General features: G+C 43.8%; 1 protein-coding gene across 8 annotated transcripts in view; it reads right to left on the reverse strand.

Moving 5' to 3' along the window:
* Positions 1-25,521, reverse strand: part of Svil (supervillin) — a 206,256-nt gene that overhangs the window by 160,759 nt on the left and 19,976 nt on the right. For 4 of the 8 annotated variants that reach the window (XM_063253760.1, XM_063253754.1, XM_063253761.1 and 1 more), the window contains exon 2: positions 14,070-14,168. The gene's annotated coding sequence lies outside the window, so the exon portion shown is untranslated. Of the gene's footprint in view, positions 1-12,390; positions 12,570-14,069; positions 14,169-19,161; positions 19,273-25,521 lie in introns of all 8 variants that reach the window. The other 4 variants (XM_063253757.1, XM_063253758.1, XM_063253762.1 and 1 more) reach the window with 2 other exon arrangements.

Here is a 25,521-nt window from a genome sequence, read left to right on the forward strand (position 1 = left end):
TGGAGCTTCTTTCCTGATATAAACTTGGCTGGTCACATAGTCAGAGGTGCTTGGGACCTTGTCATTGAGAAAGGCTGCGATTCACTTTGGGGGAGCTCTGATCCTTACTTTACTGCTTCCTGGCTTGGTGGAGGAAGATAGTGTGCTCTTCAATACCCTGGAGAAGACTGCCATGCTTGCATCCTGAATGAACACAGCTGTTCTCATTGTCGGAGGAGCTCAGGACTTAGGGGGAGCCCTGGTTTTTACTTTGAGCATTGCTTCCTGGCTCCGGTGCAGAACCCTCAAACCACTGCCACAGCTCCTTTATCCCGCTGGTATAGACTTTCCAGCTTCCACTGCTGACTTCTGGGCCTTCCCAGCACAGATCCATAAAATAGACTTGCATGAGTCACTGTTGTGGGCTCTAGGCCTCCAGCTGGACTTGTGGGGGGTATTGGCATGGGCTCTGGATCTTCATCTGGATTCGTGCAGGACATTGCTTGTGGGATCCAGGCCCTCAGCAGGATTCCTTTGGTCTTAGCGTGTGAACAGATTTCCTGCACTTTCTTTGTATTTGACTCCTTGGGTGACCATTATAAATAATACTATAAATTATGTGTCCTGTATAAATGTAATTGTTTTCTTTACAATCCCTGCCTACAACAGCAGGTGATAGCTTTTTGCATGGGGAGAAGTAAAAGGAATTTCTTCCTCGATCTTGGGGTGAGGCACAACCACAGCTGCAGACAGCTGAAGCCTGTTAAACCAGCAGGAGTCCCACCAAAGGCTGCAAGACCCTCAAGCTCAGTTTAACTCATTTACCAAACCAGAGTCAAACCAGGGTGTACTTGGTATCTACTGAGAACAAGACAATCATTATGTGCAGTGGAGGAGAAAAAAGAGAATAGAGAAGGTTGGAAGTCTTTTAAATTAATTTAAAGATCCAAGTAGAAGGGACTGGAACACAAAATTGAGTGTAAGAAGGAGAGACCTAATCTGAGGTTCCTTTTCCTAGAGGAAAACCATTAGTACTCAAGGAATCATTAACAAGAGGCTCACAGAAGTCTCATGCTTTGCTGGAAAGAAGGCAAAATGGAATACCACTTTGAAAAACAGTTTGGCAGGTTTTATTTAAAACATAGTTAAGCTTATACATACCACGTGAACCATCAGCATTGCCCTTAGCTATTTACCCAAGAAAAAAGTGAACAATGTGTATTTCCATAGCAATTATACATAAATATTATAGGAACTTTATTCATAATGAATGAAAAATGGAAATAATCCAGAAATCCTCTAATAAATAAGCAAACTCTATATCCACACAGCAGAATACTACTGAGCAATCAAAAGGAACAAACTAATTAGACAACCAAATGGAGGCTCAAGTACATCGTGCTGGCATCAAAGAGCTGTATCATGTCTGACATTTATACAACACTTTGGAGAAGCAAAACTAGGGGCAGAAGGCAGAGCAGTATCTGCCAGGGCTTGGGGCTGAGTGGAGGGCACAGCAGCTCAAGGACAGTGTGAAGCTGGTGGATATTCAGACCTTGATTACGGTAGTGATTACACAACTTATGTGCAGGACTGATCACATCATAGCTGTGCAGTCAAAAGGATGTAGTTTACAATTATAAACAATACTGCAAAAGTCAGAGTTTGTCAGAGTAACTTGGCAATGAAGCCAACAAAATTATCTCACTTGGGCTACTGTTACCTCCTACAAGATCCTACCAAACCATGTCACTAACTTTCTTTTGTAACTGCTCCCCAATTTCTTCACATGGCGTTTATTGGAAAATTATTGGTTGTTCACTTGCAGAGAACAAAAACTTCTTTAGTCATACAAAATTCCTTGGAGTAACCTCCAAGTGTTCCAATAATTACGGGAACTCTCTTGGAAGGCAGCCTCGCTTATCTGCAGTCCTGTCTTCTGAAAATATTAAATTAATAATTCCAAAGGTAAATAATTCCTAAGTTTTGAATTGCACACTGTTCTGGGAAGTGTGATGAAATTTCATGTCATCCAGCTCACTCCTGCTGTGTGCGCGACCTGGCTGCTTGTCACTGGTAGCCACCTGTTCTCAGGTCAACTCAAGTCACAGTGCTCGGGTGCGAGAGATCCGTATTTACTTCACAATGGACCCAAAGCACATGACTTTGGTTACACCAAAAAGAAGCCATGAAGGGCTTGCTTAAATGAAAACACAAAGCTGCCCTAAGACAGTTGGGGGGACACGTCCACATTGTCATATTTGGTCTATTTTATGGTTAGTTACAGTTGATAATCATTCACTATGCCTAATTTATAAATTAAACTTTTATCATAGGCATGTAGGTATCGGAAAAGAACACAGTATATACGAAGTTTCGTGTGCTCCATGGTTACAGATATCTACGAGGGGCCATGGAACGTGTCCCTACAGATAAGGGAACTACTAAATTAAAAATAGATGGGTATGTGGCTCTCTCTCCTTGTGCTAAATATGTGCCTGCTAATCACTGAGGAAAGAAGGCAAACAAGAATTCAATCACGCTGTGTGCTGCCACAGACCATTGCTACAAAACTGCTAAATCACTAACATGTCCAGGTACTACAGTCCAAAACCTGAGCGAATTCAGTAATAAAAAGCTCAGTTTATTGTTTCTGAAATTGCTTATTATTTATAAAATCATTTGTGACATCTACAATCTTCAAGCAAAAAGATTAGCCTTGATCGTTGAATGGCAAACCCTTATTTGGAGTTGACAAAACTTCTAAACATCACTGTATTACTCAAAAACACACTACAGCATATTCTCTCCACAGTATGACTTGGTCTATATATATTCAAAATAATGGAGATGATTCTGCCTCAATTATTACTATTCTGGAGCCAGCCGTGGTGGCTCATGCCTGTAATGCCAGCACTTGGGAGGCTGAGGTTCGAGGATCGTTGGGAGTTCCAAACCAGCCTCGGATACAAAGTGAGCTCAAGGCCAGCCTGAACTGCATAGCAAGACCCCATCTCAAAAAAGACAAAAATAAATAAATAAAATATAATAAAATTATTACTGTTCTAGGCATTAAAGACACAATAATATCCCAAAGTCCCTATTCTTATGGAGCTCACATTGTCTGAGGAGTAACTGACAAATTACAAGTAAGTAAATGGACTAATGAACTAATTGATTAATAACAGACTGAATATCTGCTAATAAAGTGAGGCTGGAAGAGGTAGAGGGGTTCTGTTTAACAAAGTGGTCAGGTGTCTCTGAGAAGTTACCACTGAAGCAGAGATTTGGGGACAAGGAAAGCTGTGTGTCTGGAGGGAGGTAACTCTCAACTCCTGTGAGGTGGGTGTGATGAGATTGTCCACGAGACTAGTAGACATGGGGAGCCCTGAGCTGGGTGGTGACCATGGAGGTGGTGACAAGTGGACAGACCAAGAGTCTGGGTGAATGAGGGTGTGGCTGGCCGAGCTGAAGGGTGCTAAGAGCAAACAAGATGCTACATATTCAATAGCAGTGCTCTGGGTTTTGGGAGAATGTGTATTATACTTGTATCAAGCAGCTAATGAACTGAGTTAAGATTTGAAACACAGGCCAATTTGACCCCAATAGTGGCATTATAGCTTCATAAGTTTTACAAAGGAAATAGTGACTTGGGCCCAGTCTAGACATTAATTTGATCTTGCAGTAGCATCTCTACCAACTGGACCCTGACTGTACACAGCTGAGAAACAGATCTCCCTGACAGACTTTATATTTCATGCTACGGTTTGGGTCAGTGAGCCCCAGAGGAGCACTGTTAAGAGTTCTGTCCCCCGCATGTGACACTTCTGGGAGGTGGTGGAACCTTTAAGAGGCGAGGCCTCACAGGGAGCTTTCATGTCATTGATCACAGGCCCTCCAAGGGGCTGAGGACCCCAGTTGCTGCCTCCCGTTTGCTTACAGCCTTGAGAGAAGTGGTTTTGTTCCATCATAGGCTCCCTCTAGTCTGTGCATCAGTGCACCCAAGTGATGAGGCCAACAGGCTGGTCCTGAAATCACCATAGTGGTGAGTGAAATCAAACTCTTCTCTTCACAAGTTGATAACCTTGGGTATTTGTTATAGTAGTGCAAAGCTGACTAACACCCTTCCATCCTTCTGTAGCTGAAATTTCCAGGGAACAAGGATTTCTAGCAAAGTTAGCAAAGCTGCAAAGCTTCATGAGATAGTCATCAGTGTGTGCTGAAAATCCCCTTTATTTAACTCTTGCTAAAACAAATGAATGTGAATGAGAATGTACGGAGCATGGATACTTTTATTTGCATCATTAAAAACCTTGGTGAAAGAGAAATCAAATTATAAAAACATCCAATAAATTTGCATGTTAAAGCTTTAGAGAATGCTGGAGGTTTGGTGTAACTCATATCAAAGCATTTATCTGCTTTGTAGATTATTTTCTTCCCTGCTCTAAGATTTATATATCTGAGTGTTATGAAATAACAACTAGCTATAAAATGCCAGAAACAGCACACAAATATACAGCCAGATCAGGCTGGGTGCCTGTAAGTCAGTGTGGGGTGCAAACAGGAGGCCCCGCTTCACAGTATGAGGTGCTGCACACAACCCAAAATCACATCTGTTTCATCCAAGACCAGATTCCTGCCCAGGATTCAAAACACAAGGAAGAGTTTAAATTGTTTTGATTGAAGAACCTGTAGTCTGCTAACACGTGCTTCTTCCAAGAAGTTAGCAACTGCCATATTTTCTATCCTTTCCTCTCTTTCCTCCAATTCAACCCTAAAAGCAACAGCACGGGGAGTCTGGTGGGGAACCAGAGCAAAACGCACTTTGGAGAACCACGTGTTGGGACCTCTGGAGACCGCAGGCCTCCACTTACATTTTTTTCTATTCCTAACTCAGAGAAAATGTTTCAATCCAGTTGGAACCATCCAAACTTGAAACTGTCTTATAAACTTCATCTGCTTTTCATTTTTTAAAGAAATTACTCATCCAACTCTCCATTATCAGCCAAGGGTGAAATCTCCTTTTAGTCAGGTAGGGCTAGCAGAGGTGCCTTAAACTGCTATCCAGGGTTTCCTTTAAGTAACATTTTTGAAGTCTTTCAATGGTTTTCCAGCTTTTCTGCCACACTGTATCTATCTTTCAGGATTGCCTCCCGGAAAGGTCTGTCTTTTTTTTTTTTTTTTTTTTTTTTTTAATTTACTGTTTTGCTCTAAAGAATTTTTCACTCAAATCTCTCTTTTCCCACAGTACTGGCTAGTAAGACAGACTTTTCTGGCTTGTTTATTTAAGATGCTGAGATACATTCTTTTTTCTAATCTGGACTTGGAACCTGCTTTCACATAGCCTCTCCTTGTTACACTAGCCAGCTGCTGTCTTTTCCAGAACAAAGCAGGATTAGGGCTGTGTATGCTAAGCTGCTTCTCAGTCACCCATTTGGATATTTACCTTATTATCTTCCCAATGGCTCCAGAAAGATCGTCTCTATTCTTGCTTCCAAAACCTCAGAATTAAAACACATACCCACGCAATGTCAAAGCCTCCGCCAAGCCTAGATTAGTGTGGTTTTCTCTTTGGACTCCTCTGTAATGACCTAAAGATGTATTATATCTGGATTTCTCAGAGGTCTGTTAAATATTAACCATAATGATGTGAAATGCTGGAAAATTGGGGCAGTCAGAATCTCTGTTATTAATCCAGTCTGCTGTCATTTCTCTGTGAGCTTCTAGAATACATTCCAAGACTGTCACTGACAAAATCCAGTCATCGCTGGCTCCCTGGAGAAGTTAATGAAACTCACAGGTTGAAACGAAAGAAAATTCCAAAACAAAATGGTACCTGCAATTGCTATTCTAGAATAGGGGCAACAGGCTGAGCCCACTCGCCAGATCCAGTGCAGGACTGACTTCTACCAATAAAGTTTTATTGAAATATGCATGTGTTCACTCATATTACCTACGGCTTTTTTGCGCTACCAAGGTACAGCTGAATAATTACAAGGAGACCACGTGGCCACTGTAGTAGGAAACACTATCTGACCCTTTACAGGAAAAATGTGCCAACCTCTGCTCTATAGCTTGAAAACCAACAATGCTCGAGACAAAGATGGTAAACTCTACTTTGTGTGCCTTTGCAAAGTTACTTAACTAGGATATAGTTTTACACAGGATAAAAATTCAGTGGAAAAGATTAGCCCCCACAGTGCCTTGTATTAAGTAGGCTGTTAGTGTGTGTCTCCTCGCGGTTCTTTAGTAGTCGATTCAAATGTCCCCTCTTTGCTGCCATATCTTCCCTACAGCGTTGGCAGCTCCCTCCTCTTAGCAACTGAAGCTAGTTTAAACTGGCTACTTCACACTGTCATGATCTCCCCACTCTGTCTTCCCATCAAAAATACAGCCTCCTCTGGGATAAATGCTATGTCTTATTTACCTGAATTTCCCCAAGACCTGGCACACACCAGGACCTTGGCAAAGACTGCTTCAGAGACTGATGGAAGAGATGGATGCATCAATGTTAGTAAATTAATAATATATTAATAATAAAGGGGTAAATACTAGACATTTCCCAAAAGGAGTTTCACAAATAATAAATTTCTTTTTTAAAAATCAGTATGAAGTTCCAGAGCCCTACGTATTATAGCAGTTTTACTGAACAAGTAAAGTGTCAACACTTCAGCCATGTGCAGATACTGGTTCCTAGACCATCAGGAAGTTCAGGCTGGGTACCATGAGTTAGGTTTCGCTGCTGTGACCAAAACACCTAGGAAAGGGTTTCTTTCTCTCAGTCTTAGAAATTTCAGTCCATAGTCTCTGGCTCATGTTTCTGGCCCTGTGGTGAGGCAGAGCATCACAGTGGGACTCCTGCTGCTCTCACAGCAGCCGGGAAGCAGAGACCCACCAAGGGATCCTGAGAGGTTCACCTCCTCTCCTGCTGCCTCTGGGCCGCTTCCTATTGGATGATGCTGCCCACATTGACAGGCAGGTCTCTCCCAGCAATTTGCTGTTCCACATGTCAATCATCTCTGGAACCGCTGTCATAAACACACCCCAAGAGTGCTTTACTGGCTTCCTAGGTGCTTTCCATTTCAATCAAGTTGCCAATGAAGATTAATTATCACATATCACTTTATCTACAATGCTTGGAACTAGGTTCAGATTTATTTCTTCCCATTTTTGTATTTTCTTATATATAACAACATACCATGGGACCCTAGTCAACACAAAACTCATTTTATGTTTCATATACATCCTTATATGTACAGTTTGAAGATAATTTTGCACACTAGTTTTAGTGTGTCTGTGTTTTGTGATATGATGTGAGGCCAGGTGTAGAATTTACCTCATGCTGGCATCGTGCTGATGCTTCAAAAGTTTCAGATTCTGCAGTACATGGGATCTTTTCAGATTAGGGGGCTCAATCTGTGACAATGAGTTTTTCTTTAATTCAACTTAGATTTCCAACCAAGACTCTCTTCTCCGAATGAAAATGTAAAATATCCTTTGTCTATAAAAGCCTGAATTCAACATTTCTAATAAGAATGGTACATTTTTGCATAAAATAAATTTCTTTTAAAAAGTAGATGCTTTAGTTTTTGCATGTACAGATGAGTCAGGCAGTGATCTAGACAGTGAAGATATAGAAGTGAAGAAACAACACTCCTGCCCTGATTCTAGTGAAATAAATTAGCTCAGAAAAACTTAAATGAATTTTGACAATATTCACTCTTGACTTATTTATAATTCTGTAACTTTCCAAATTGCATTATGTAAATAACTAGGAGGGTTTCGTGTTTCCAAAACAAAGACAGATTTCCATATTACATGGTTTACTATGGTCTGCTGGAACAAATCACTACACATTTCTTGGCTTAAAACAACACACAATGATTATAGTTCTTGAAATCTTCAGTCTGCAACGGGTCTTGCTGGACTAAAAATAAAGGTTTTGGCAAGGTCACATTTCTCCTAGACCTCCAGGGGAGAATCCATCCTCTCACCCTTCCCAGCTTCCAGAGGCCTCTGTGTTCCTTGGCTCATGCAACTTCCAGGCAATAAGGGCCACAGACACTGTCATCACATGTGTCTCTCCGTGCGCCTGACCGCCTTCTTCATTTCAGAGTGGCCCTCTGATTGCACTGGTCCCATTGGAAAAGCCAGAATGGTCTTCCCATATCAAGCACAGCTGCTGAGCAACCTTAACTCCTTCCTGCCATGTAATCTAACATAGCAGCTTTGTGGATCAGGATGTGGACATCTTTGGACAGGGTGGGACAACATTCCCCCAACCACACACTTCTTTATAGCAATCAGGCCAAAGAGTCCAGATCACATGCACAACTCCACTGGGTAATCTGGAGGATGCGATTCCCAGAAACAGTCATCATATCTGCTAGGACTTACTCCCACACACAGCAGGCCCCTAGCGCCTGACGGGGCACATACCTTCCCCCCACCATCTCCACCAGAGCAAGCTGCCCTATCCTGCCTGTCAACCCATCTCACCTCCTTGCCCTCAACTGTTCAAGCTGAAATGGTTTTCTGTTGTCCATCCACTCTCCAAAGAAAAAATCAGTTTCTTTCAAGCGAGGCATTCAACCATGTTGCCCAAGAGGTTTATTATACCAAACGACTTGTTAATTATAGTTAAGAGGCATTCAGCTATGTCCTGTTGCTATGCTTGTGTTGCTTAAACATATGCAGTGTGACCAACAAATATGGTCACACCGCATGTTTTAACATCCATTACTGCAAAAGACACATTACCATTAATCCCTCACAAATTGCTCTGAACACACTTCTCCTATCAGTCTTGCCACTTTCTGAAGCAGTTCTAGAAGTCCTCTTCTGTGAGTGTCTTTACAAGGTGTGATTAAAAAAAAATACAGTGACCACCACTGCTTGGTGCCATGCATCAAAGGGTAGGTTTATCGGAACATTGTGGTACATCCTCATCTATGTCATTCATCGAATCTGGCACTGTGCAACTTCTGGCTCTTCTACGAAGTCAAAATCAAAGGTAAATGTTTGAATCAAGTCAGGACATCAAGGCAGCTGAGAGTGCAACTAAAGCCATTCATGAAAGAGGACTTCCACAACTGCTTCAGAAAGAGTAAGAAGATGAGATGAATGTGTTTGAACCAAGGCAGGGACTATTTTGAGGGTAAGTAATGCAAACATGTCTCTTATATAGTAACTTTTAGAACAAATTTAGACACTCACTTTATCTTTCAGTCATACCAAGAATATGATTGGTCATTCTTTTACGTCCAATAATAGGAATGTGGGGTGGACGGCATGTATACACACATTCATGGGATGTAAATCCTTGAGAGTGAAGACTTCTTCCTTGTGTTGCTTATGACTGAACCCAGGCCTCAGGCATGCTCAGCATATGCTCTACCATTAAGTCTTCTTCCCTAGCCCCAAACCCACCACCGTCTATCTTGCTAACTACAGGCATCTGCTAACTGCAGGTTGTCTTACCTTCAGTGAAGACAGCTTAGAAAGCCTTGTGATTACATTGCCATGATGATACTTTACTATGATAACAAAATACATTTCTGGGATTATACAAAGAATTTTGCAGTGATTTCCTCAATAAAAAGTAACTGGAGCAAGCCACAAGGGTTTGGCAGGCTTCTCTGGGACACAGAAGGTCAGCCTAGGTCTTGAGAGCTCACCTTAGGGGGCCGAGCAGCTGACTCTGGGAGCACTGGGCTGGATTTTGATTTGAAGGAATTGGAGCCAGCTTTTCTGTTTTTGACAACAGCTCTTGGCCACACAGAGGACTGCATTTCAGCTGGCATTGGCTTGAGCTGTAGCACTCATCTGGCCATATGGAGCAGATTTTCCAGTGCTCTGTTCCTGCTGGCGCACATCTGTGACCCTTGGATGCTTCTAACATGATGGTTCTTCCTAGGTCAGGAGAACCTATCTGCCTACCCCACCAGAGATGGCTAAGCTTAGGAACATCTCAAACTAAAGGTGAATGAAATGCTTGGATTAAGGGAGTGTTTAATAGCCGCAATTTAATTGTGACCATTGTGACCATGTTAAAATTTCAAATTTTATACTAACTTGTGGAAAAAGAAACAACTACAAGGCCTGAATTGCCTTGAACCAGTTCCCATGTGAGTATCACAGAACTCCAGTGTTTGGTTCTCTCAATTCTCTTCTTCCGGTCAGCCTCAGCTTGGGGACCACCCCTCATCTGGGAACCCTACTGCCAGAGATGCTCTGCTCACTCTCTACCCCCAGTGACCCCCAGGCCTGAGAGGTGAAAGACATCAGAGGGTTTCTATTCTCCAACTCTGCTCTGTGGGCACTGGCAAAACTCCAGACCAAAGGGAAAGATGCTCATCAGTCACCACCACCAGGAAGGAGGGACAGGGACGGCCCTCCCTGGTCAGCGCTGCTGCTCACCCTGCCCTGCTACCCACACCAGACGCTCATGAACATCTGCTGCTCCCGTCTACACTCATCCCATCTGGGTGCTCTACCACCACCTTTCAGAAGCCAAAACAACAGAACACCTTGGCAGCAGCAGCGAGGGATCCTCCATCCAGAGTGAAGAAATGCTCAAATGAAGTGGGTTTCCCATATCTCCATTCCAGGACATTTGCCACTTGATCTGGGTGACAGGAGTCTAGAACCTTGTTTGAGCCTGGGGCTGAAGGTCGTATGCCAAGTGAAAGGACTATCCCTGGAAGGGCCATGGCCAGCGCTGCACAACCAGCTAATCTTTCATTGTTCTGTGGTGTTGGGGAGGGAACCAGGGCCTCATGCATGCCAGGCGCTGGGTTATACCACCTTTGTCCAGAAGGAAATAACTAAATATAAGAGAAGCCTGGGGAGAAATGGGGATACCAAAACCCCTTCCTGCACTTTGCTCTGCTGCAGTTCCTTCTCATATGTAGTTTATAGAGTATTATTAATGTGACTTAGGCTGACGGCATCACCATCTCCTGGCCTTTTTTTTTTCATGGCAGCTCATACATAAAATTAAAAATACCTGGGTTTATAGATGTTTGTCGCTAATGGAGGAAATTAACTTCTCCACAAAATTAAAACATTCTCAAATGAGGAAGGAAACACATATGGCATATTCTTATGAGAACAGAAGCCATAAATAAAGTCATTGGAACCATGGTTTAAGAGACAGGGAGCTTTGATCTATAGACTTTCTTGTGTTCTGCAGCAGATGGGACTTCTTTATTGAATATTTGGTTAGCAAAACAGTAACCTAGAACAAAATCCACTGAGTACAGATTGGAAGAGCCACAGAACAAGGGTCAGAAAGCTGGGACTTTTTAAACATCTATGTGTTAGATGCTACAGGCTGGGAGTTAGTCCACCTCCACAGGAGCCCATCTGGGTGAGACTGACCGTCACCTCATGTAGCCTGGCAGGAGCTCCTGTATCCCATGCCTGTGTCCCAGTTGCTTCTCAGATAAAGCACTTGCAGGGCGTCTTTAGGAAGAGAGAGGTGCTGGGGTGGCGAGAACAGTGAATGTGAGACTACAAGGCTGAGACCAAGCCTGCTATTTTGGGAGAGCTGGCAGAAATCACACAAGCCTAGAACACGTACCAAGCAGGCTGGAGGACGGGCGCCTGTGTCAGAAAGGCCCAGTCTACCGCACTGAGCCTCTGGACTTTACACTGGGCCAAAGATTCACACTATAAAAAGTGCAGTCGTGTGTTAGGAAGGTAACAAGGTTCAGTGCAAATCAACCCTAGCATGGGAAGCGGGAAGGACGGAGGAGGTAGCAGTACCATCACTTCTGCTAGGCTGGCTTCACAAACAGCAGACCAGGGCTACAGTCACGAGGCCGCAAGAAGCAAGGGGGCCAGAGGTGGGGAAGAGGAGAAAGGCCAGCAAAGCTGCTGGGAAAGTGTGTCACTTCCAAGGGGCACTGCAAGGAGCGGGGCCGAGATTGGTGGTGAAAATGGAAAGGGGATGGAATTGTGATGGCAGCAAGTAAGAGAGGACATGGAGGCGAGACTGACCACATGCAGGAGCGCACACAGGACAGGCTGGCAGCTCAGGTGACACAGGAGAGAGAGGAAGTGATGATGAAGAGGGCTGGCATGTAGCCCAGCATGCAAAGGCATCAGAATGACAGCTGGAATTGTGTGTGTGTGCGTGTGTGTGCATGTGTGTGCGCGTGCGTGTGCATGTGTGTGCATGCGTGTGTGCATATGTGTGACAGAGAGAGACTGTATAAACAAGAGGAGGAACTGAACATAGGCTCATAGTTTCATAAAACATGCATCCTTCTGACCTTTATCAGCTAACAAGAAGGCTGAGTATACTTTACTATGAAATTCCATATACCTAAAATTTCCTTCTCTAGAGACCTGTCTAACACACATGAGGAGGAAATGTTTGCCTGCCTGCCTCCTCATTCCACTCACCTGGAAGGAAACCAGAAGGCAAAGCTTCCCTCAGGGCACCTACTCAGAGGCCTCATTAGGTCATCAGAACCACTGCTCCCCAGCTGGACTCCTTCCTCCTCTGCCAGGAATCACACAGCGCACCCTGCAGACTGCTGGGTCTCCTTTGTGGCAGTCACATTTCCGCAGAGGCAGGGGACCTAAAGAATCCGGAAGGGGAACCTCAGGGGTCCCCTTCAGCCCCACTGGGGACAGAGATTCTGTCCCCACATGACTCACTGCACATTTCCTCTCAGACCTGACCGAAGGGGAAGGCTCAGTTGTACCAAGCAGCACACGCCCTTCCTGTCACTGCAGCCAGGGAGGGCTTCCTGGGAGGGGCCTGCGCACACTGCCTCCGGCCTTTGCTGCCCTGGGTCTTGTCCCTGAGCACCTGGGAAGTCTCTTCTGAGCCTTTTGTAATCCACTCCCCATCAGCCCTCCTGAGAGCCCCCTGTAGATGCCACACCCACAGGCAGGCAGGTGGCCCAGCATAGGGAGCCCTGCCGTGCAGGAGGAAGTCACGGGTGGAGGAAGGGGTTGGTCCCGTCCTCTAGGAACTGTCTCCTAAGTCAGGGAGCTGGCTCGGTGAGCTCCTCAGTAAATGGACACAGCGCTATGACGCCCAGAGCCTGGCAAGAAATACAAACAAAACAGGAAGCAATTCTGCCCCTCCTGGAGCTATTGTCTAGTGATCTTGAGGAGATAACCTTCCACACACCAGGAATAAAAGGAACCAAAGCGATAACATGAGGCAGGAACAAAGTGATAGTGCATGGCAGAGGAAGGAGGAAAAGATGGTACTTCCTGGAATGAGAGAGGTGAGGAAAACAGAAGAGTCTGAAAATTCTGTTAAGAGCAGGGCATGGTGGTACCCTCTAATCCCAGCATTTGGGAGGCTGAGGCAAGAGGATCTTGAGTTTGAGTTCAGTTTGGGCTACAGAGCGGGATCTTGTCTCAAAATAAATAAATATTCTGTGACAACTCAAAAATGCCATTATAGAATTAAGTATCTATTGGCCACTGGACAGACATTCTCCAGAACCACAGTGTTTCCTCCTCTGTTTACCTACTGTCCTGTTGTCCCCACAGAGGAGGGAGAAGTGATTGTCTCAAGGTGATGCCATTAGTCATGATGGGCCTTAGATGAGCTAGATCCAAGGAACCCAGTTATTAAGTTTTATCAAATATGTGAGATTAGAGCTGGGGGTGCAACCCAGGGGGTGCATCCCAGGAGGTGCATGCCTAGGCCCTAGGTGTGATGAAAATACATCCATCCGTATACTTCATCACTTTATGTCTCAGAAACTCTCATATCCTTTCTCTAACTGTGGGAAAGACAAAAGAGAAAAAACTGAAGACAGTTACAAGGATGTAAAAGTTCGGGGCTGAGGATGGCAGAGCGCTTGGGTAAGATGGGCAGGGTCTGATCCCCACACTGCCGCAAGGAAAGAAAGCAGGGAAGAAAGAAGAAAAGGAGCCTTGGATGGGTAATACCTTAATTCTCAAGTACAACTAAAAATTTATTTAAGAATCTTTTAAAGGCTGGAACTAAATCACAGCAGGGTGGTTACTGACCCACAGCACTGTCTTGTGCTGATTTGCTACCGATGCTCTTGACCTCCCCCGTGTAGGGCAGACATTCGGAAACCAATAATTACCTTTTATCCTGTTAACTGAAACTCAAAGAGAATTCACCATCCTTTCATGGGCTTCTCCTTTCCTTTTGGAAAACCACCAGTCTCCAATGTGACCAGAATCTAAGGAAGACAAAAAAAAAGGTTTTAAAAAGTATAGGGTGCAACTTCCAAAGCTGAAACCCACAAATGCGAGGTCTGACCTGGAATTAGCCTACGAAAACAATGAACTGCCTCCTACTTCAATATTCCTTGGTACCCCCTGCCTTAGCATGTAGAATTGGAAACCGACACACAATTTCCATACTTCTCTAGTATCTTCTTTATTGGGTTATTTGTTTATTTTGGTGCCAGGGATAGAACCCAGGGCCTCATGCATGCATTCAGTGCACACACTGCACCACTGAGGTATACACCTCAGTCTCTATTTGATCATTTAAATTATGACCAGAATTGTCTCACTTAGACCCGCATTACCCTGGCTTGACTTGAAGCGTCTGCTTTTAGCTCCTGCTAATAACCAAGTTACCCAAACTTGTGCAATGCAAAGTTTCCTTTCTTGCCCAACACCCACCTCAGTACTGTGGTGACCTTTGTGCAACAAACATTGCAAAAAAAATTACCCATGTCCACGGAGAAGACAACATGAGATCCACAGAGCATAAGAGACCCTAGGCACTAGAAGGGAAAAGTGTCAGTTATGCTGTTTCCTTTATCTGCAGAAAAGGCAGCAACTTTAATTATAACAGACAAACTATTTTCCTCCAGGGCACTCAAAAGATTCTGCATAAACATGAACAGTGCTGCTGTTTTTAATAACATAGCGTTAGCTAATTCGGGTTTGTGGATGCTTTGCTGCTGTGAGCCTGTCTGTTCTCTGCCTGAGGATGACTGACTGCTTTATTCTCTAGAGGAGGCTGCTGCTGCAACTTCAAAAGCCAAAGGTCTCCAGTCTTCCATGCTATCAAGTCTCGGGTGTCACTGGTGTGGCAGGTCAGCCTTGCACCTGGGAATGCTGTTCAGAACCCATCTGGACTCCCGGCTCAGTCCTCCTTTGCCTCCTGCACCTCCCAGGATCTCAGTCTGCCTGCTGCTGCTTGGCAGCAGCACCAACAATGTTCTTAGGCTTTCCCTCTGTTCCTCCCTCTGCTTCACTCAGCCAGGCACTGGCCTCAGTTTGTTTCTTCCTGTGTACTGCGATGTCAAAAGGCACTCGAGTACAGAGGAAGTGGGCACAGAGAACTGGGCTACCTGGCAGGAACTGTCCACCCACAAGATGCCCATGTCAGTGATGTGGCCAAAATGCTCCAAAGCTCTCAGAGCACTGAGGTGCTCTGTTGCCCAATGGGCAGGTTACATTTAAGTCCACTCAAGGGGTGGTCAGCCATTAGAAAAGATGTGAAGTGTGGAGTGTAAAACTGTATGAAAGGGCTGATTACAACCTTACCAAAGCATGGTTACACATGGATGAGGCCACCGCCTACACAACAAAAGACAAATAAACACATAAAGAGAATATGTATGTATATATACTGTAAATATTATATGGGGGTGATGGAACAAATAAACTCAAATAAGGAGTTGGCCAATGTTTGTTAAATTCTAGAACTATACGAAAACAGAATCATACAACTTTCGATTAGTCTAAAGTATCTGGTAATACAGAATCACAAAACATTGTCATTCAAAGGGAGGGATTTCCACCTAACCTTTTCAATTGACAGGTAAGTAAATGTGTGCCAGCAAAGCAGAACAAAACACCAGCTGTCCCTGACCACATGGAACCCACCAGCAGAAATAAGACGAGCATTGGGTTCTCCCCACTGGTTTCTACTAGACTACAAGGTAATGGATTCATACAAAAAATCAGCTGAGTATTCATAATCCAAATCACTACAATTACCAGTTTTTAGAAAACACTGAGATACTTCACAATAACTGCCCATTTTAAAACCAAATCTCTATTCAGATAACCATCTTTGTTTATCATCAGTCTCCAAACCTGATCCTGTCTGTGAGTGGCTTGTTTTCCTACACAAAGCTGTGCATCTACCTGAGTGAAATTGCAAATTCTGCCCCAAAATTTATAGAATCATATGAGGCTAATAAAATGACATTAGTGAATTCCCCAATAATGGGCAAAATGATGGCAAGCAGAGACTAAGCAGTTAGACAGCAAAAAGAATAGAAAAATTAAAAATCAGTGGTAAGAATGGGATTTCAAGGATAACTTTCATTTTAGGAAACTTAAGTCTCCAAAGGAAAATGACCAAGGCCTTGAATGTTTTGGGTACTACAGTACTGGTCATCTTTATGATCTGATAGAAATGTCAAATGCAATAGAGAAAGTACTACAATATAGTTAACAGTTTATAGTTAAAGGGAAAATATTTAAACTCATATTGTTCTACTGTTTTAGTCAAATCAGACTCACAGCCAATAGGTAGAGGATGTAAAGAAACAGATTCTAATTTATCATTAAGGGGGATTTTTGAAACATTATCCAAAAAATTTAAAAAACAATCCACATTTGGTATTCCATCTGTCTACCATCAAAATAGATCACCTAAATTTTGTTAAAATAAGCTAAAATAAATATATTTTCAGTTTACTTTTCAAGATAATGTCCAAACGCATTTTTTCATTATAGTATTGTGAAATCTTAGTTCCCACTTAAGTGGATTACTTCAAGCGAGGTTTTTCTGGTTCGAACCAGCCTCAGATAACAAAGACCTGCTGCAAAGTCTCCTAAAAGAATTATTAAAAGTATAAATTAGTACAGTAATGTGTAGTGTATTTGTATCATTTTGAACCAAGTATACATTTAGGAACAAGACCTTCTGATCCAGGAAATGCAATACATTCTAGGGAACACCATGTCTTAGTTCTGTATCTCTGCTCTTTAAGAATAATGCAATTTATGCTTTAGTTTATACAGAATAAAAGCAAAGTCTACAAATCATAAATGACTGTCTCAATTCTTTTCAATGATGGAAAAATATAATAGTCTATTTACCATCCCCAATGACATACGTGTCCAGTTTTTACATCCTAGTTTATGTGAACAAAAACCATGAAAACAACTCTCACATGGTTGTTAACAGTTATTGATTTACATCTTGTGACTGGATTCATCCTCCCTCTGCAGTTATGAGTGGTTCTGTATATTTATGATCTGAGCTTCACCTGAGAACATCCAGTTGGCTTTTTACTGTGTTTGAAATGTTTATTATGTGGAAATAGCTAATACTTTGGGCTGCCTAATGTTCATGTACATAATGAATGCTATTCTGGTATCATAAAAAATAAAGGCTTCATTTTAGAACTGTCCATTACTTACTGGAACATTTCCTTCTGCAATAGTAAAGAGTAAAAGAATATTTTCCCATTAAATATAACTGGAACATTCTACCGCACAAAGACAATTTTTTTATTCTTCAATTTGCAGCAGTATTGATGAGCAACATCAAGTACATTAAGATAACGTAACTATTAAGGTTGTTTGATGTGGGCACTCCAGCTGCAGTTACCAAAATAATAAACAATTCATTACTCAGTTTGCTTACTAATCCTGCCTCAGAGGTCAAGACTAAGCTTCATGACTCAGTCACTGTGTCAGGTTCACCTATTAAGGAGTGTAAAGGTAGGTTCAGGAGGAAGATGTGACTAACAGTAGTTCCTTCTGGGTTTCCAAGGACAGCAAACCTCATCTCCCTCGGGCCACAGAAGCCGATGGCAGAGATCCTGGAGTATCTGCCAGGCTCTATGGTAGGGAGACTTCTGACTTCTCACACCACTGTGAAGAACAAAAAGAAAAATGAGCTCCAAATCGCCCTTTCAAATATGTGAAGCTCAGGCTAAGCACAGCAGGTGAGCTGCCCCACTCTGGTCTCCTTCCTGGCAGCAAATTAGCAGCAATGGGCAGGGTGCCAGGCAGCGGGCAACTGGAAACTCAAGGTCCAGGGAATTCTTGCTCCAGCTCCCTGAGATAAGTCACCGGTGAGCTCAGTAAAGAGCCTTAGTTGTTTTACAGCTACAAAAAGGTTTCCAGGTTGGGCAACTCCATCAAAGCACAGGAAATGAACAAACAGAAAATCATGAATTTGGTTCCTTGCTTTTAGCATACTTATAAGCATATACTTCACAACCCTAAAAGTACCTTTAAAAGGTAAGACATTCCCAGACTTACTATCTTCTTCCATTGCACTGTGACCGCCAGCCACATGGAGCCTAGGCATTCCACAGCACATCAGCAGGTACACTTAGGAATCCCACAGACTAGGTGTGGCCACTTCCTACCTATACTAAATTATATAACCTCTCCAAACTCATTCCCACTTCCATAAAATGGGTGCAAGAGCAAACTCATAAGATTCTCAATAGCCTTAACCAGAATAACCCAGGTGAGGCATGCTGCACAGTCTCAGCCTCCTCAGAACGTCCAGGTGTTCATTGGGTAACCAGCAGACCAGAACACCTTTCTGCTCTCTCTATCAGCCTCAGGGAGGCTGTCTCAGATGTTTTCTCTAATCATAGCTGATCCTTTCCATGGAAGAGTGTAACTAGGTTTTTTTTTAAACTGGAAAAATATAGACAAAGTAAATTTTCAGAATGCAGTATTCTAAAATTCCTTTTCCAAAGAAGAAACTCCAGGACAAATGTGATATACCTGTCTCATGGCATTGCCAACAGTGATAAAGAGCTTATGATGTGCTAGGCACTTCAAGTACTTCACTTAGAAGAACTCCTACAGTCTCACTGTAATCTCGGAAAGTAGGGATGGTCATCATTCCCCTTTTACAGATTGGGAAACTGAGGCACAGCCAATTAAGCAATCTTCCCAAGTATCAAGACCAAGTTAGCATTCAAAGCAGGTGGCTTCATTGTCCCTATCCTCAAATGTGACACCTCAGGACCTCTGTCCTGTGTATTTATTTGGGGGGGGGGGCAGGAAGAGGAGGAAATGAGAGGAAGAGGAGTGAAAACACAGTCTATGTGATTTTTACCCCTGAACACACGCACACACACAGGACAAAGTTGTGAAGACATCACCAAATATAGTCTCATTGGTTGGATCTCCAAATATAAATTTTAAATTTTAAGTTCTTAGACTTACAATGCATGTCTTCCTAGGGGTACTTCAAGAAGCAGGAAATCGGACAGCCTATCATCTAGCAGGCTTGGAATTGTGCAGAGGCATGGAAAGATGAGGCCAATCCTGCAGTCCCTGGAGAGATGGGTGGTGTCAGCGCAGCTGTAATCCAGTCAAGCCACTGCATGGATCCCACAAGATCACTAGGAACTCTAGTCCTTCCCCCCTCCCTGTTAACAGTTCCCTAAATATTGTTCTTAAAAATTAATGCTGTCCAGTGTTCAGAAGGAAGAATATCAGTAGCTACTACTAAAACATGAGGAAATATATGTGGTTGGCCTACAATAGTTCACTATCAGTATCAACCAAACCTCAGTCATCATTAAATGATTATCCCCATTTTAGAAGCCAACATAAGGGAGGGAGTGTTTGGTGCCAAGCCACAGAGTGACTGAGAAAGACAGGTAGATGAATGGGTAAGTGGGTGGATGAGTGGGTAAGTGGGCAGATGGGTGGGTGGATGGATGGATGGATGAGTGGATAGGTGGCTGAAGGAGGGATGGATGGGTATGTGGGGGTACAGATGCATGAGTGAATGGATGGATAGATAGGTAGTTGGATGAGTAAATGGATGGATGAGTGGATGGTCGCATACACACACACACACACACACACACACACACACACACACATAAGATTGAAATTTGCTTTTAAATGCCCTGAAAGCTGAGGAGTCCACTAAGGGTGTTTAGGGTCCTCACCACCATTCTCCCTTTACTATAGAGAAAGCCCTTCAGAAATATGTTGGGTGAGCACCACAACCAGTAAGAAAACAAGGATAACAAAAATTAATACAGGTTCTGGAAGCAATTTCCAAATGTAAGCTTCATGTACTCTGAATACAACTAGAAGGGGAAAGGCAAACTGAGGAGTAATTTTGAACTTGTGGAAAGTTTGCAGTAAGACATTAATTAACCCAATCTAACTGATTTGAACCAAGTCCTACAGATGAATAAGACAAGAGCTGTGAATTTGGGAGGTCTGGTGGCTCCAGCGAGGGAGAACAGCAAGGTATCACTGCAGAGCCAGGTTCTCCTTGAAGAGCACACACTTTACAGCATTTCTAGGGGTGGAAATTGGGATTCTCTGAGGTACCTGAGCTCCAGGGCTCCAGAGAAGAATTTTGCTACATTTTAACAGCAGCCCCCTGGCACAACAGTGAAAACCAGTGAGGAATGAAAATTCAGCACTGCATAACTGTAGCCTCTGCAAACTAAAGGAGCAGTCACAGTGAAATAGAACATATGAGCTGCTCACTTAACATGCTAATTAGTAATTCCCGAGGCTGAATAACCTACATGTCTCCTGCAGCATCAGTCATCTTATTTGGAAAGAAAAAAGGGTCAAACTGTGAAAGAAAACAAATTGTATGTTTTGCATCTGAAAAGAAGCAAATCTAGGTGCTTCACTGTCCACAACGTGAAACAACAGTCATACAAATTAAAACTCCACTGAACAAACTTCAAACACCTTTTCAGAATCAAGATGGACAGAAAAGACTGCCACACTTGGTAATAATGTGGCAACAACACATGGTCCATGTGGTGGCACTTGTTTCAGGCTTTAAAAAAAAAAATACACCCTCAAACATCATGAGAGAACTACATGACTTTTTGGTTTTGGCATTGGTCTTCATTTTTCTTAGTTTTTTGTTTTGGCGGTAACCGGTTGAGCCTGAGCTCCGGGCACTGAGATATAGCCCCAGCCTTTTTTTTTCTTTTGAAGACAGAGTTTCTCCAAGTTGTTAAGTTGCCCACACCCAGCTCATGATCCTCCTGCCTCAGCTTTCCAAGTCACTGGGATTACAGGTGTACACCATCATGCCCAGCTAGCTGCCTGCATTTTAAATGACAGCTCAAGACACACTGAAGCCAAACTAACTACAAAGAGTACGTCTTTCAGTGAGAGGTTTGCTAAACTTTTCAGTAAATGGCACTGCGGGGCAAAGGGGCTGAATATGAAGCCAGGTGGGGGTCACTCCTCTGGACACAGGAGCAGAAGGCCAGCTCAGGCCCAGATCTTGGGCTCTGGGGGCACCCAAAGACTCACACAGTTCAGGGGGTATCTGCTCCACAATTTCCTGGAGGCGCTTATGGCCTGGTGGAAATGACCAGCCATAAAGAAAACCAAACCAGCTGAATAATGGTTTGGACTGCAAACCTTCCCTTCTATTGAAGTCATAAGGAACTGCAAGGTAGTTTTAAAAGCTTACCTTAATAGCCCTGGCTTTCTAGGGAGAGACAGTGGTGCGTCCAAACTCAGGGTAGAATTGCTTTTTCTCCACAAGGAAAAACAGAAAAAGATGGCATAATAAAAAGTAAAGACAGAGGTGAAGTAAATGATTTTACATAAAAGAAAAAGGGGCTCAGAATGTATCCTTCTTCAGTGATGTTCTGCCAGTACTGAGAATGCTCCATGGACCTGAGCAAAAACCTTTTTACAGCACAGAAGGGGGAAATAAGGTGGAACCTTAAGAGCTGGAGCAGGTGCTCATGGGGACAGGGAGAGTCTACATGTCATGGAAATCCACAGACATCATTAGTCACATTCTTTACCAAAGTCTTTAATGAGAATAGCCTTGGGCTGCTTAAAGATTGGCCACACTCTCACAAGCAAAGCTCCGCGGGACTTGGTCCTTGTATGAACATCACAGAGTGCTCTTACTCAAACTATGATACCTGCATCATCTCTTGGCAATGCAATTTTATGAGACCATAATCGGGATATGCAGTCTTTGTACTTGTATTTCTATGCAAACACTCTAAACCTCCAAGCAACCCCAGCTAGGTACACCCTCTCACCAAGAAAGTATGCTTGCAAAATCCTCCTACCCACAGTGGCCTGAAAATGTCACAAGAATTATTCCAGGTATCCCCTTCAGGGAATGACATCCCTTATACAGCAGGGAAGAAATTCTTCCTAGTTTCATTCTTGACGTGAGACAGGATTAGGCTGCTTGTCTCACGGTCCCCCAAGCCACAAATTCATTCTTCCTAGTGATTTGAGTATTTAACATTTTTGCAAAGTTTGGGAAGTACAGTACCGGAGCCCATAATTTCCAAGCTCCCAGTCTCTTATCAGGAGGAAGGAAATAAATTGCAGACACCGCTGGCTCCGCCCACCCCGGCCTCCTCATGCCCCAGGGAACACCTGTGAGTTCTGCCCGCTCTACACCCCTCTTTTCCGTGGAAATTCTTCCTCTGTGCCCGTCATGATGCCCGCCCACCACGACTGCCAGGATGGGCCACCATGTGACTCAAATACAACTTGATTTCACAGCACTACAATAAAGGGTCTTTCTTCTTGATCGAAATGAAACTGAGGGAACACTTGAATAAACCACCTGGTTTCAACTGCTGTCAGTAACCTGCATTGAATCTGACTCTAAAGGTCCCTAACTTTAGAGGTCACAAAGCTGAGCAAAACAGCATTAGTTTCCCACCACTTTTCCATCCATAACGTGCCCTGTCCGGGTGATAATGGTTGCCTGGGTTACATTACAGGGCCTTGCAGGCTGTCTTTGTTAAAACCAGGAACCCTACGTGTGGCTCTGAGAAGGGGTCCCATGGACAAAGTGACCTTTTAATGTCAGAGGGCCAAAAACCCCACCCACAAAGTGAGATGACTCTGGTCCAATGAGGAGGCGGGAGGACTGATTACACATGCGCAGACCACTGATTACTGCACCTGGAATCAACGCTCTCCACACCTTAAATCACCCTGTTCCTGCATCCCCCAATTATCCCCAGCCCTATCCTCAGAGAAGTGATTTAAGACCAGCTCTCCTATCAGACAAGACATGGTGGCTGGTGTTCTAAAATTAAAGAGCAAAGCTGTTTCACAACGAACTGGCCCAGGCCAAAACCTCCCACAGACTTCTGCAGAGAATAACACAGGGGCTACTTTTTAAATAAATATTCTATCAAAATACGAAAAAGTACGGTAAGGACAAATTCCACTGCCCACAGTACAACCAGAAGTCATCTTGCCACATTTAGCTTCCCTGGGATTCGAGCTAAAATCATCAATGCCCAGGATTCTGCCTGAAATGAACAATTCCAGGGTCCCAGAAGCCCGGTGTGCTTTGGGCTCTCTGACTGGAGGCTCACTGCTTGCAACACTGAGAAGCCTCAGTGTAGGCAGGAAGCCAGCTCTGACCATGGGCAGCAAGGTTTTGTACTGCAGCGACCCTACCAGCTATGCTTTCAAAATTTATTACCGTGATACCAAAAACAAATCCCTAAACAAACACCTCACTGCCCTCTGACCCTGGATGACTCTGATGCATCTGCAGATAATCTGCTTAGTGGAGGGGTTGTCTCCTCAAGGAGTTGGCTAAAATCCTTCTATTCCTTTGAGGGTACAGAGTCCAGCACAGGCCTGTGACAGATGCCAGAAAACCTGTTTGTTGCACATCTGCCTCCTGTGATAGACTTTCCACCTGAGGAGAGGCGGGATGGAGTCTTAACTGATCTCCAAACCTGGCCAGATCCTAATGGAGCTGGACAGGCTAACAAAGAATGAATTAATCTTGCTTCCTTTCACCCTATTGTAAAACAAAAGGAACAAACAAATGAAAAACCAACTTAGCTCTCAACTGACAGACTCCAAAAAGGAGTCAAGAGGCCCCCAAAACGCTTAGGTACATTGGGAAGCAATCTAGGCATTTATTTTTAATACAGGAAAAGGAGAAAGCTTAGTTTTCATAAAAACAAAACCAGAAATATTCTAACTCTAAAACAGATTCAAGGCTGTTCCCGCATTTTCATGTGCTTTTATGGATATTTATACATTTCTCTCAATTCAGGTACCTATATGATGTTTCCTCTGCACACTGGACCTGAGGGTACCTTGGGTCAGCTTGAGGTCAGAACAGACCCTGAGGATACCCACGGCTCCCTGCCTGAGCAGAGGCACTGGGACCCAGTAGGCTTATTGGCTGCCAGTAACCCCTCCTAAAGATTGCATCTTTCACCCCAAATGCATCTTCTCCACTCTCTGGGCTCTTGCATAGCGCTGTCTAGGACTGTAGACTCCACCCACCCCCCTCAGCCCTTTACATGGGTGTATGTGTGTTCACCAGTAACTCTACTATACGCACTACACTGTGACATAAAAGTTGCTTTCACAAAGAAATAACAAATGCTTATAGTGATGGATGTGACAAGCACCCTGGCTGGATAATAACACATTGCTGATGTGTACTGAAATATCACAATGTATATACCATTTCTACATATATGTATATATAATTTCATTGTCCGTCAAATTTAAAACATTTTAAATAAAAAAAACATGTTGTTTACAGTACTTCTTAAATGTTACGCCATATCTTTCACTAACAGGGATTACTTTCTGATTTTTTTTCAGCACTGAGGATGGAACGCAGGGTCTTCAACAGGCCAGGGAAGCACTCACCACTGAGCCACACCCCCTGCCACATCTCTTTTTCTCTTTAAATTTCCCAAGTATCTAACACAGACACAGAGTAAGTCTCAATTATTAATACGCCAAGATCCTCCTGACATTTCATTTCTCAGCTTGTGGATCACTGCAGCTGACCGTCCCCTTCAGCCACCTCCACGAATATCACTTCCTGGGACCACTGCAGAATTTCACACTTCACATAGTAGCACAAACTCCTGAGATAAGAAACCCATGATGAAAATATACCAGCTTCACAACATCACACTAGGGCCTGAATCATTCATTCACAAAACACGGCCATGCCCTGAGGGACCTGCAGGAACACAGCCCAGAAGGTGTAGGGCCAGAAAGGCACTTTGGGCTCAGCAGGTGTTTGCTAGGAATGTGAACACACTCCTGTTCCTGCACAAGCAGCTAGCTCTGCCCCAGGCAACACTTTTCTTGGGTTCAGCTACTCCTCAAATTCCAGATTTCAAACTGTTTGATGGGCACCTGCTCCAAGAAGCCCACAGTGCCCACCCTACCCTGAAAGCTACCCTACCTCACATTCACACCTGTCTTCTCATCCATCTGAATGACCATGAGGCAGGGCCAGGCCCCCTCCGAAACCCTTTGAGCTTTCCCTGGTGTCCTGCCTGGTGGGGCTGTCTGTTGGGGCCATAAGCACCCCCAGGGTACAAAAGCCAAGCTCAGCACCAGGGCCACAGGCGGAGGAAGTTCCTAAGCTGTCCTCACCACAGAACAAGTTCACGGGAACAAAGGGGTACACCTAAGGGGCTCCCCATCTCTTCTCCTTTAACTTAAGCTGATGGGCATAACTGGTACGCCTTGGGGCTGCTGTCACACTGCATTGGGGCAATTCCTGCTACTTCCTCTTTTCCTGAGCCAGATTGTTTT

Source organism: Cavia porcellus, unplaced genomic scaffold (genome assembly GCF_034190915.1).
Source record: "Cavia porcellus strain 051 isolate PalLab524CR breed Dunkin Hartley unplaced genomic scaffold, mCavPor4.1 scaffold_7, whole genome shotgun sequence".
Lineage (NCBI taxonomy): Eukaryota > Metazoa > Chordata > Mammalia > Rodentia > Caviidae > Cavia > Cavia porcellus.